Source organism: Miscanthus floridulus, chromosome 16 (genome assembly GCF_019320115.1).
Source record: "Miscanthus floridulus cultivar M001 chromosome 16, ASM1932011v1, whole genome shotgun sequence".
Taxonomy (NCBI): Eukaryota; Viridiplantae; Streptophyta; class Magnoliopsida; order Poales; family Poaceae; genus Miscanthus; species Miscanthus floridulus.
Window position 1 is genome coordinate 63,291,702 of NC_089595.1, and position 9,626 is coordinate 63,301,327.

The window sequence follows — 9,626 nt, forward strand, 5'->3', positions numbered from 1 at the left end:
GGTGGTGGACCAACGAGTAGGTGGCTAAGCAACAATGGGTGTGTGATTGTGCCCCCACCAACATAGGTGCATGGCGATCTTCCATGCGTAGGTGGCATCTACAACAATATTGTAGACGGATGGGAACTTAGGGTTCTGTATTGCAGCGAGGACTATAGGATTCGCTAAGAAATCCATTTTTTCGAATGGGAATTTAGAGTAAGAGACTAGTAATTCACTCTTTACATGTGAGAGTGAATTACTCCCTCCATCCTGAAATCTAGTGTATTCTAGCATTTGAAATTTGTCCTACAAATATAGTGTATTCTGTAGCTTTTGATTTCATGTTGCTTTTCCTTAATTAATGCATAGAATAAAAATAAGAATGTGAGTTGCATGACAATAGCAATTTATACAATGGTATAGCGTATGATACGACATGAGCGGGGAAGGCAACAGTCAATCAAAGAAATAATATGTCTACAAATGCAAATGTTAAAAAAATGAAATGATACACGCGGGACTCGTGCGCAGGCTTGGAAATTGACATGAAAGTGTTACCATCCACACCGCCTGTAGGCAGCAGTGAAGGCTATCGGTGGTGGTGAATGGGTCCTACGAAGATGTTAGCACCTAATAACGATGGCCATGTCATACATTGTCATACATGTCAAAGGCACACAAATGGAACGTTCCAGGCAACAGTTAACACAGATATGTTCAAAGTTCAAACTCAGAGTAAATAGTAGTATGAACAATTTTTGTACAAGATGCAGAGGTAGAATACAATCCAACTACTCATGGGGAGGGTTAAGAATAATGTCTAGTATATCCTTCATGGCTGAGATGGCTATGGCCACTAGCTAAAAGTAGACGACGAGGTCCTCTTGATCGTGAAAGGACGACCGTGGCGGGAACCCCGGCTCCAGCCCATGCAGGCCCCCACGCTAAAGCTGGGCGGTGGCCAGGGACCCCATGGCACATTGGCGAATGCCAGAGTTGGTCACCTCCATGACCTGCACTGGCAAGGCATGGAGATGCTCCTCCACTATCGCCCCAGTAGGCGCCACCATGCGGACGGTGGCGACTGCTGCCTGGTTGAGGGCGTCGAAGCGATGACTATTTTTCACCGACAACTGGGTGGCGATGCGGGTGTTGTCATCCTCATACCAATGAAAGAGGATTGCCTCTACCATCTGCTAGGCTAGGTCATCATTGACCTAATGCAACTCCGCTGCCTCAGCCTGCGTGGCGTGGAGCTACTCCTAGACGGCAGAAAAAGGTGTCAAGAAAACCCTATAACTAAACACACAACGTCACATCGCATGAAGTGAAAGAGCAAGATCATGCTCAATATGACTTACCAGCAAGCCATGCCTAGGCCTCGGCGGCCATAGCCTCTATCGTAGCCATTTCGTGCTCCGACGCAACCAGCGTCGTCTACATGGCGTTGAGGCAAAGCTTCAGCCGGTGCGCCTCCATGCTGTCCTCCCTGAGGGTGGATTGGGGTGCTATTGACAGTCACCAACACCCATTTTTACCATCAACATTCCACCCAAAAGCATGACAATTTGAGGTAAATCATCATCACATGTGAATAATTTTGTTTATAATCCACCTAGTTCCACTTGTGCTTGTAGAATTATTTGTATGCCGGAAATTTGAGCAAAAATAAGCAAAAAGGTGACAAATATGGACACATGGAAGCAAGTGGATGTGGCAAGGAGCCTTAGGCACACTTGGTAGTGCTGCCCAGCCCCCAGCCCCCCCAAGTGGCCATGCCATGTCACCAATCCATGGGAGCTGCTCCAGAGCCAATGCCAAGCGTCCATTCACGTCGGTTTGATCAATGGACAAGATTTGATGATGGTAGATCCATGGGCCCATTGTCATAGACTTGGGAGGCTTCCACCACCTTACCAACCAACTTACCTGCTGAATTTCAACATGTGCCGGCTTCACAACCAACTTGGAGGAGCAACCACAGCGCTACGATGCAGAAGCGGTGCATCCAAGGGCCAGCCGATGCCCCCCTTGCGCCGCTCAGCACCCTAGGTGCTCCACCGACCTACCTGCTACCTACAAATACCCCCATGCCTCTCAACACTATAAATAGAGGGTGTGGAGCTTGGTGAAGAAGTGCCCTCATTCAATTCCAAGCTCTCCAAGCTTCTCTTAGTTTCTAGCTTAGCATTAGCTATAGAGTAGTAGTCTAGTAGTGGAGTAGAGCAAGAGCGGAGCTTTTTTTGGAGTCTAGAAGAGTCTTCTGGGTATGGTATAGCTCTTTTGTAATTCTTTCATTTGGCATTACTTCATTTAGTATTTACTTCAGTACTTTATTTTAGTATTATTGCTTGCTTTACTTAAGTACTTAGTCATTAGTATTCATCATTAGTGAGCTTAGGTGCTCATTGTTTAGCATTAGTAGCATAGGTGTTGGCATTTCTTAGCTTCACTACTAGGATTTGTGTTTCCTAGCAATGGAACCAGAAACGCCATGATGATATTTCTGAACACATGCAGAAATATTCCACAAGCGCATGGATATATCGTTGTAGCATTTCACCCGAAAGTATTTGGGTATTGTTCATTTATATTTTCCCAAAGGAAGGCATGGTATAAAGTCTCTATTAAGGATATGGACAAGATAACATGACTACATAATAGACCAAAGTCCATAACAGGGGTAATCCAAGATAGATATTGGATAGTGTGATACACACACTCGAGCCAATCTCAAGGATAAAGATAAAAGAAAGAATAAACCTAAATTGGAGCAGGCTCATCTTCTATAGCTATGTTGGGTTAAGCAGATCATACAAATACATGAATTTCTAAGGGTAGTTATCCTAAGTTAAGATAGTTTTGGTCACTATAAACTTACTTGGGGCACTAGATCACACCTGGTCTGCTAGGTGAGGCTAGCCTATGGCTCTACGCTGTATCCGAATGTGGGGGATTATGAAGGATGGATAGGGCTATCACCACCTACCGTCTGCCCCTCAACCGTGGGATACGAGGCAAATGAAGGTAACTTCTAACATAGACACCATGTCTACACTATTGGTTACTACTCTAGCGGATGGTCAGGAACTTCCGTCTTTATCAGGAGTCCTCTTACTATAGCATTTGCCATAGGGACGGACGATGAACCCGCAAGAATATAATGACCAAAAATATCTTAAAGTATAACTCACTACCTCAATTTAGGTCTTGGTCTAAACATGTATGTATGAGAGATTAAGCATAAAGTTTCATATGTTAAATGAATAACATAAGAACTTTGCTCTAATTTCATAACATAGCTATAATGATATGATAAGAGCAAGATGATAGAAGAACTCTTCATATTGATCATACCAAGAATTCTCCAAAGTACAAGCTCTCCAATGAAGCTTCTTGCCTTGCTCCAAATAAAACTAAAAAATAGTAAAAGATACAAATGGAGGGAGAGAGAGCTCAAGTGTGGTGTGTGTTGAGAAGAGCACCTAAACCCTATATTTATTCATGTTGAGGTTGGTTTGGTGCATGGTAAAATAGGAAACTATCTTACACCGCCTCAGCATGCCGCCATGCAATCACCAGAGCAACTGTGGGCTGAGCCACGCTGGGGGCGGTGCGGCCGCACCCCTGCTGGCCTGCCTCGCCATAGCCTTGCGTAGGTGGCTTCCTGGCTAGGCCTGGGTCTTTGCCACGTTGGTGCTTGGCCTGGTTGGATCGATTGGATGGGCTTTTGTTTATTTTCTTTGCGCAAGATTTGCTTTACACCTTCTCTGGTTGCGCACTTTGACCCCATTTCCATGTGTTTTATGTATATGCCCTGTAAAACAATGATTCTGCAATACATGTGGAAATAGGTCAATATATATAACATATGTGTGTAAGTCATGCTAGTTCTCTTCTTTTTGTATCTTATTTGGCGGTTGAATTTGGTCGATAAGGACCACCAACAAGATCCTCCAAGCTTACCCCTTGCTCGTCCTGAGCATGAGCTAAGACATTGGATGTTGATCAGGAGTTGCTTCAATGCCGGTTACATTTCGAAAAGTGCCATGCTTATAACAAAGTTTTCTTCCTTAATTTGAATAAATTGGCATTTTATCCATCCTTTATTATCTCGTTACCTGTAGGGCTTTTTAGCCTCCTCCAAGTCTTGGGTGGCTGCAAGATAGAACGGTTCATAGAAATGCTTATCATTTGTCCTTCGAATCGAATTTCTTTCTGGAGGTTTTGAAAGTTTTGCAAAAAGTAAGTTCCTCGAATGATTCACTCAATCTCTCAAAGAGTATTTGATCCTCACTAAAGGCTTTTGATAAGTGCCTTTCTTTTCATCCTACCAACTAAACTGGCTTATGTGGATCTTTGGGTAGGTATAAAGGAAGACATACTTGCATCACATAATGTTGCTAAGGCAAAAACCGGACCTCAAGGAGACGCAAGTCATACACTTTGATCAAGACGTGCAAGTGTGTGGAATTTTTTTTTGAAATCTTCATAATTCTAAATATTTTTGTACTCCTTTGAACATGACTCTCTCTTTTTGATGGATGCCTTCGAAAGTATGGGCTATCTTTCTCTTTTCTTTTTTTTCTTCATGCTTTTTGGCATTCATTTTTTCGCTCATGCTTTTTTAGCATGGATATTTTTTGTTTTCACTTTTTTCAGCATAGCCCATACTTTCTTTTGGCACATGAAAAACTTTAGAGAGAGACTCATGATAAATATAAATGGAGTATTTATTTGGTGGATGGAAAGACATGTTTTTGCGTAACTCTCAGTGTAAGAGTCAGCATTTTATTTGTGGGTGTATGTGTGTTTTGATCATGGATTCATGACAAGAATCTCAACAAGGGTCACAAACAATTTGACAAAGCTCAACATGATAACAAGCAGCATATGACTAAGGTTTTGTATTTAAAGAAGATGTCATATGGCTTTGGTAGGAAATATAAATCACTGAGGAACTTTTAGTTTTTAGCATTTTGAAAATAAAACTCTGGATGTCATGTCTTTCTTAGAACAAAGTCATAACAAATTTCCGTTGCACCATATCGTACCCCGCAACAACTTAGACTAGATTAAGCATTTGCAACCCACAAGTTTAGGATGAGACATTTTTAGCTAATAAACTCAAATCTTGGGGAAAGCTAAGTTATAAACTAGGCACAGTCAAAATATAAGATAGAGCAACTATTCATCATTTCAATAAGGATGAACTAAACATTTTTACTACACATATGTGGAGTGGAATAGATATTTTATTTTATTATTATTAATTTTTTATCAAGGTTCACCAAACAAGTTTTCATTTCTGTTGTCATCTCGAAGACTTACCCTCATGAAGTTGATAAATTCCTGCAAGGGTTAGTCCATATGATCAACCAATATCTATACTCAACAATTTTGGTTCAATAATCAAACTAGACACCATGTCTAACTTGATCAAGGCAGACTAATTAACCTAAGCACCATCCTTAAATTAAAAGGATGATAGAAGCATGATCATTACATCCAAACTTCAAACTAAGCACCATGCTTAATTTAAAAGATGTATAACCAAAACTCCTAAACCAAAACATGCTAGCACAGAGACAGGAAGCATGAAAGGATAAACAAGATTCATCCAACGAAGGTGAAAACATTAAATGGTGAACAAGAGAACCATAGTTTTTTTTAATTTATTTATTTCTCTCTTTTTTTTAGGCAGGCAAGGTAACAGAAAGTGGTGAGAGTGCAAGATACACTTTACCTTGTGGGGGTCCTCCCCCAAGCTAGCTCAAAGCCTATGGTGCAGGGTTGTATCCCTGTGCTTTTTAGCTCTTCCTGCATGGTTAGGATATGGTAGATCACGAGTGGACTTACCATCCCTCGTGATTACCGCATTGATATTTTCAAATGAAATCTCGGGGTGCCCCGGGATCTTTTCAAAATCATATGCAAGGAATTGTAGCAGCAATTTGAGCTAGTTGGGTTTCAAATATTTTATTAAGTCTTAATTGATTTTCGAAGGAAAAGTTTAAGCCTTCTAAATTTGAATTAATGTTTTCAAAAATTTCATCATTAGAGGCAAGTTTCTTTGTCAAGTTTTCATTTATTTGAGCTTGCCTTAACATAGGATCTATCAAGGAAGGTTGATTTGCAAAATTTGAATTGTAAGCAAAGTTACCTTCCTGATATGGTGGGTGCGACTGATTCCACCCTGGACCTCCTTGTGGACGAAAGCTGTTGCTGTCGTTCAGCGCATCTTCACGGGTTTTGGGGCAGTTGTTCCCTGAGTGTCCACTTTCACCACAGACCTCGCATATCATATGCAAGTCCATGGCCTTGACGGTGCCATACATCACCTCCTTCTCATGGGCACGCTCGTCAAGCTTTTTCATCAGAAGGTCCATTTTTGTGACAAGCATATCCATTTCCTATATGGTATGCATGCCGTCTTGTCAGGTTTGGAGTCTGTCTTCATTCCACCCCTGGTTGGAGACCATCTTCTCAATGAGAGTCAGTAGCTCCATTGACTGTGAGTGAGAAGAAGTCTCCTCTGGCAGTAGCATCTATGTGTGCTCTAGATGTGGAAGTTAGCCCATTGTTGAAGTTTTGAAGAATCAATCAGTTTTCCATCCCATGGTGTGGGTAGGCAAGGATGTATTCTTGTAGCCTCTGCCATGCTTCTAGGATGGATTCTGATGCTGTCTGTTGGAAGTTGGAAATTCTTCCATGAAGGGCATTGGTTTTGCCTGTTGGGAAGAACTTCGCAAGGAACACCGTGGAACACTTGTTCCATGTGTTAACAACTTCCAGTCCTTGTGGAACCATTAGTTTTGCCCCCCCCCCAAGAGGGAGAATGGGAACAAACATAGTCTAATTATCTCTGATGCGGCATCCTTCATGATGTCGGTGTCGCATAGCTTTAGGAAGTGTTGGAGATGTGTGTTGGCATCCTCGCTAGGCAATCCATAGAATGAATTTGCCTACACCATCATGATTTGGCCAGCCTTCAACTCAAAGTTTGCGTCACCCACGTTGATAGCGGGCCCGACATGCACTTTGGCAACATTGGCGACGGAGTACTCGTGCAATGTCTTGTCGTCCATGGTGTTTGGTATAGATGATGCTGGGGTGATTGGTTCAGTTGCCGGCGGAGTAGTGGAAGGAGGATCGACACGAGGTTAGGCCTTCTTTAGGAATGACTCTGGATTCTCGGTGAAGGTCGTCGGCAAGTCAAAACCATCTTACACTATCCTGTTTTCATCCACAATAGGAGAAAACAAGCAAAGTTATCCTATTATGAGCAATGGCTACTACACATGCATATCATCATGAACATGTCCTAATAGATTCATTTAACTAGTGCCCTCCTCGGCAACGATGCTAGAAATGCTTTCTAGCGTTTCTTAGTGTCACTACTAGGATTTGTGTTTCCTAGCAATGGCACCAGAAACACCGTGATGATATTTTTGAACACAAGCAAAAATATTTCGCAAGCACATGGATATATCATTGTAGCATTTCACCCTAGAAGTATTTGGGTATCAGTTCATTTATATTTTCCCAAAGGAAGGCATGGTATAAAAGTCTCTATTAAGGATATGGACAAGATAACATGACTGCATAATAGACCAAAGTCCATAACAGGGGTAATCCAAGATAGATATTGGATTGTGTGACACACACACTCAAGCCAATATCAAGGATAAAGATAAAAGAAAGAATAAAGAATAAAAGAATAAACCTAAACTGGAGCAGGCAAATCTTCTATAACTATGTTGGGTTAAGTAGATCATACAAATACATGAATTTCTAAGGGTAGTGATCCTAAGGTAAGATAGCTTTGGTCACTATAAACTTACTTCGGGCACCATATCACACCTGGTGTACCAGGTGAGGCCAGCCAATGGTTGTACACTGTATCCAAACGTGGGGGATTACGAAGGATGGATAGGGCTATCACCACCTGCCACCTACCCCTCAACCATGGGATACGAGGCAAACAAAAGTCACTTCTAACATAGACACCATGTATATGCTATCGGTTACTACTCTAGCGGTGGCCAGGAACTTTCGTATTTATCAGGAGTCCTCTTACTAGAGCAACCGCCATGGGGATGAACGACGAACCCACAAGAATATAATGACCAAAACTAATCTTAAAGTAGAACTCACTACCTCAATTTAGTTCGTGGTCTAAACATGTATGTATGAGAGATTAAGCATATTGTTTCATATGTTCAATGAATACCATAAGAACTTTTGCTCTAATTTCATAACTGTATAATGATATTCTAAGAGCAAGAACAAAGAAGAACTCTTCATATTGATCATACAAAGAATTCTCCAAAGTACAAGCTCTCCAATGAACCTTCTTGCCTTTCTCCAAATAAAACTAAAAAATAGTAAAAGATACAAGTGGAGGGAAACTCCTGCCTATGGTGGGGCACCTTTGGTGTCCCCTAGCATAGCAGGTCCCAAGCCCTAGGTAAATGAGGAGGGTTGTGTTAGGCATGGTGAGCCAATGTAAAAACTTAGCCACATTTATGGAGATGTAACCCAAAAGAATCCTATTAGGGCGTAACCCTTATGATGTGCCGGGTTGCTGATCTGGGCATGGTGTCAAGTGAGCAAGGATCGGGATGTCGTATCCTTAGTGGCGTGCCACATCGGTGCCTGGGTGTGGTGCAAAATGAGCAAGGGTCTTCACACCTACCTCGGCGGGTGCAAAGGGTAAGAAAGCTAGTCAAGCCAACTAGGATGCGTTTAGGTAGCTAGAATGTAGGGTCCCTTACGGGTAGGTTAAGAGAGTTAGTGGACATAGCGGTTAGGAGGCGTGTTAATATCTTATGCATCTAAGCAGACTAAATGGAAGGGGCAGAAGGTGAGGGAGGTGGACAATACCGTCTTCAAGCTCTGGTACATAGGGACAACTTCAAATAAAAATGGAGTATCAGTTTTGATTGATAAGAGCCTCAAGGATGGTGTGCTGGAGGTGAGAAGGCAATGGGATAGGATCATCTAAGTCAAACTTGTCATTAGTGATATGGTCTTAAACATAATTGGTGTGTATGCCCCCCAAGTAGGCCATGATGAGAGTGCTAAGCGATTTTTCTAGGAAGACTTAGATCGCTTGGTTAGAGCTAGTCCCTAGTAGCGAGAAGCTCTTTATAGGAGGTGATCTTAATGGCCATGTAGGTACATCAAGTGTAGGTTTCGAGGTGGTTCATGGGGGTTTTGGATATGGTAGTAGGAACCAGGAGCGAGAGGAAGTCTTAGACTTCGCTATAGCTTTTGATCTGATGATAACTAACACTTTCTTTCATAAGAGACAGTCCCATTTAGTGACCTTTAGTAGTGGCTAGTACTCTAGTCAAATTGACTTTGTCCTTACAATAAGGAGGGATAAATGAACATGCTTGGACTGTAAGGTGATACCTGGAGAATGTGTGGTCGCTTAACATAAGCTGGTGGTGGCTGACTTCCACTTTCTGGTGCAAGGTCATGGGAACAAACAAGCTAGGGTTGCTAGAATGAAGTGGTGGAAATTAGAAGGGGAGACATCAAAGGTCTTTAAGGAAAAGGTCATTGAAGAGGGCCCTTGGAAGGATGAAGGCTGATGCAAATAGCATGTGGGAGAAGATGGCAACATGCGTTCGGAA

General features: G+C 42.1%; 1 non-coding gene across 1 annotated transcript; it reads left to right on the top strand.

The window, feature by feature from the left end:
- Positions 1–6,595: 6,595 nt before the first annotated feature.
- On the top strand, positions 6,596–6,702 carry LOC136514593 (small nucleolar RNA R71). Its single transcript, XR_010773748.1, has one exon. It is a non-coding gene; the product is annotated as a small nucleolar RNA R71 (small nucleolar RNA).
- The last annotated feature ends 2,924 nt before the right edge of the window (positions 6,703–9,626 follow it).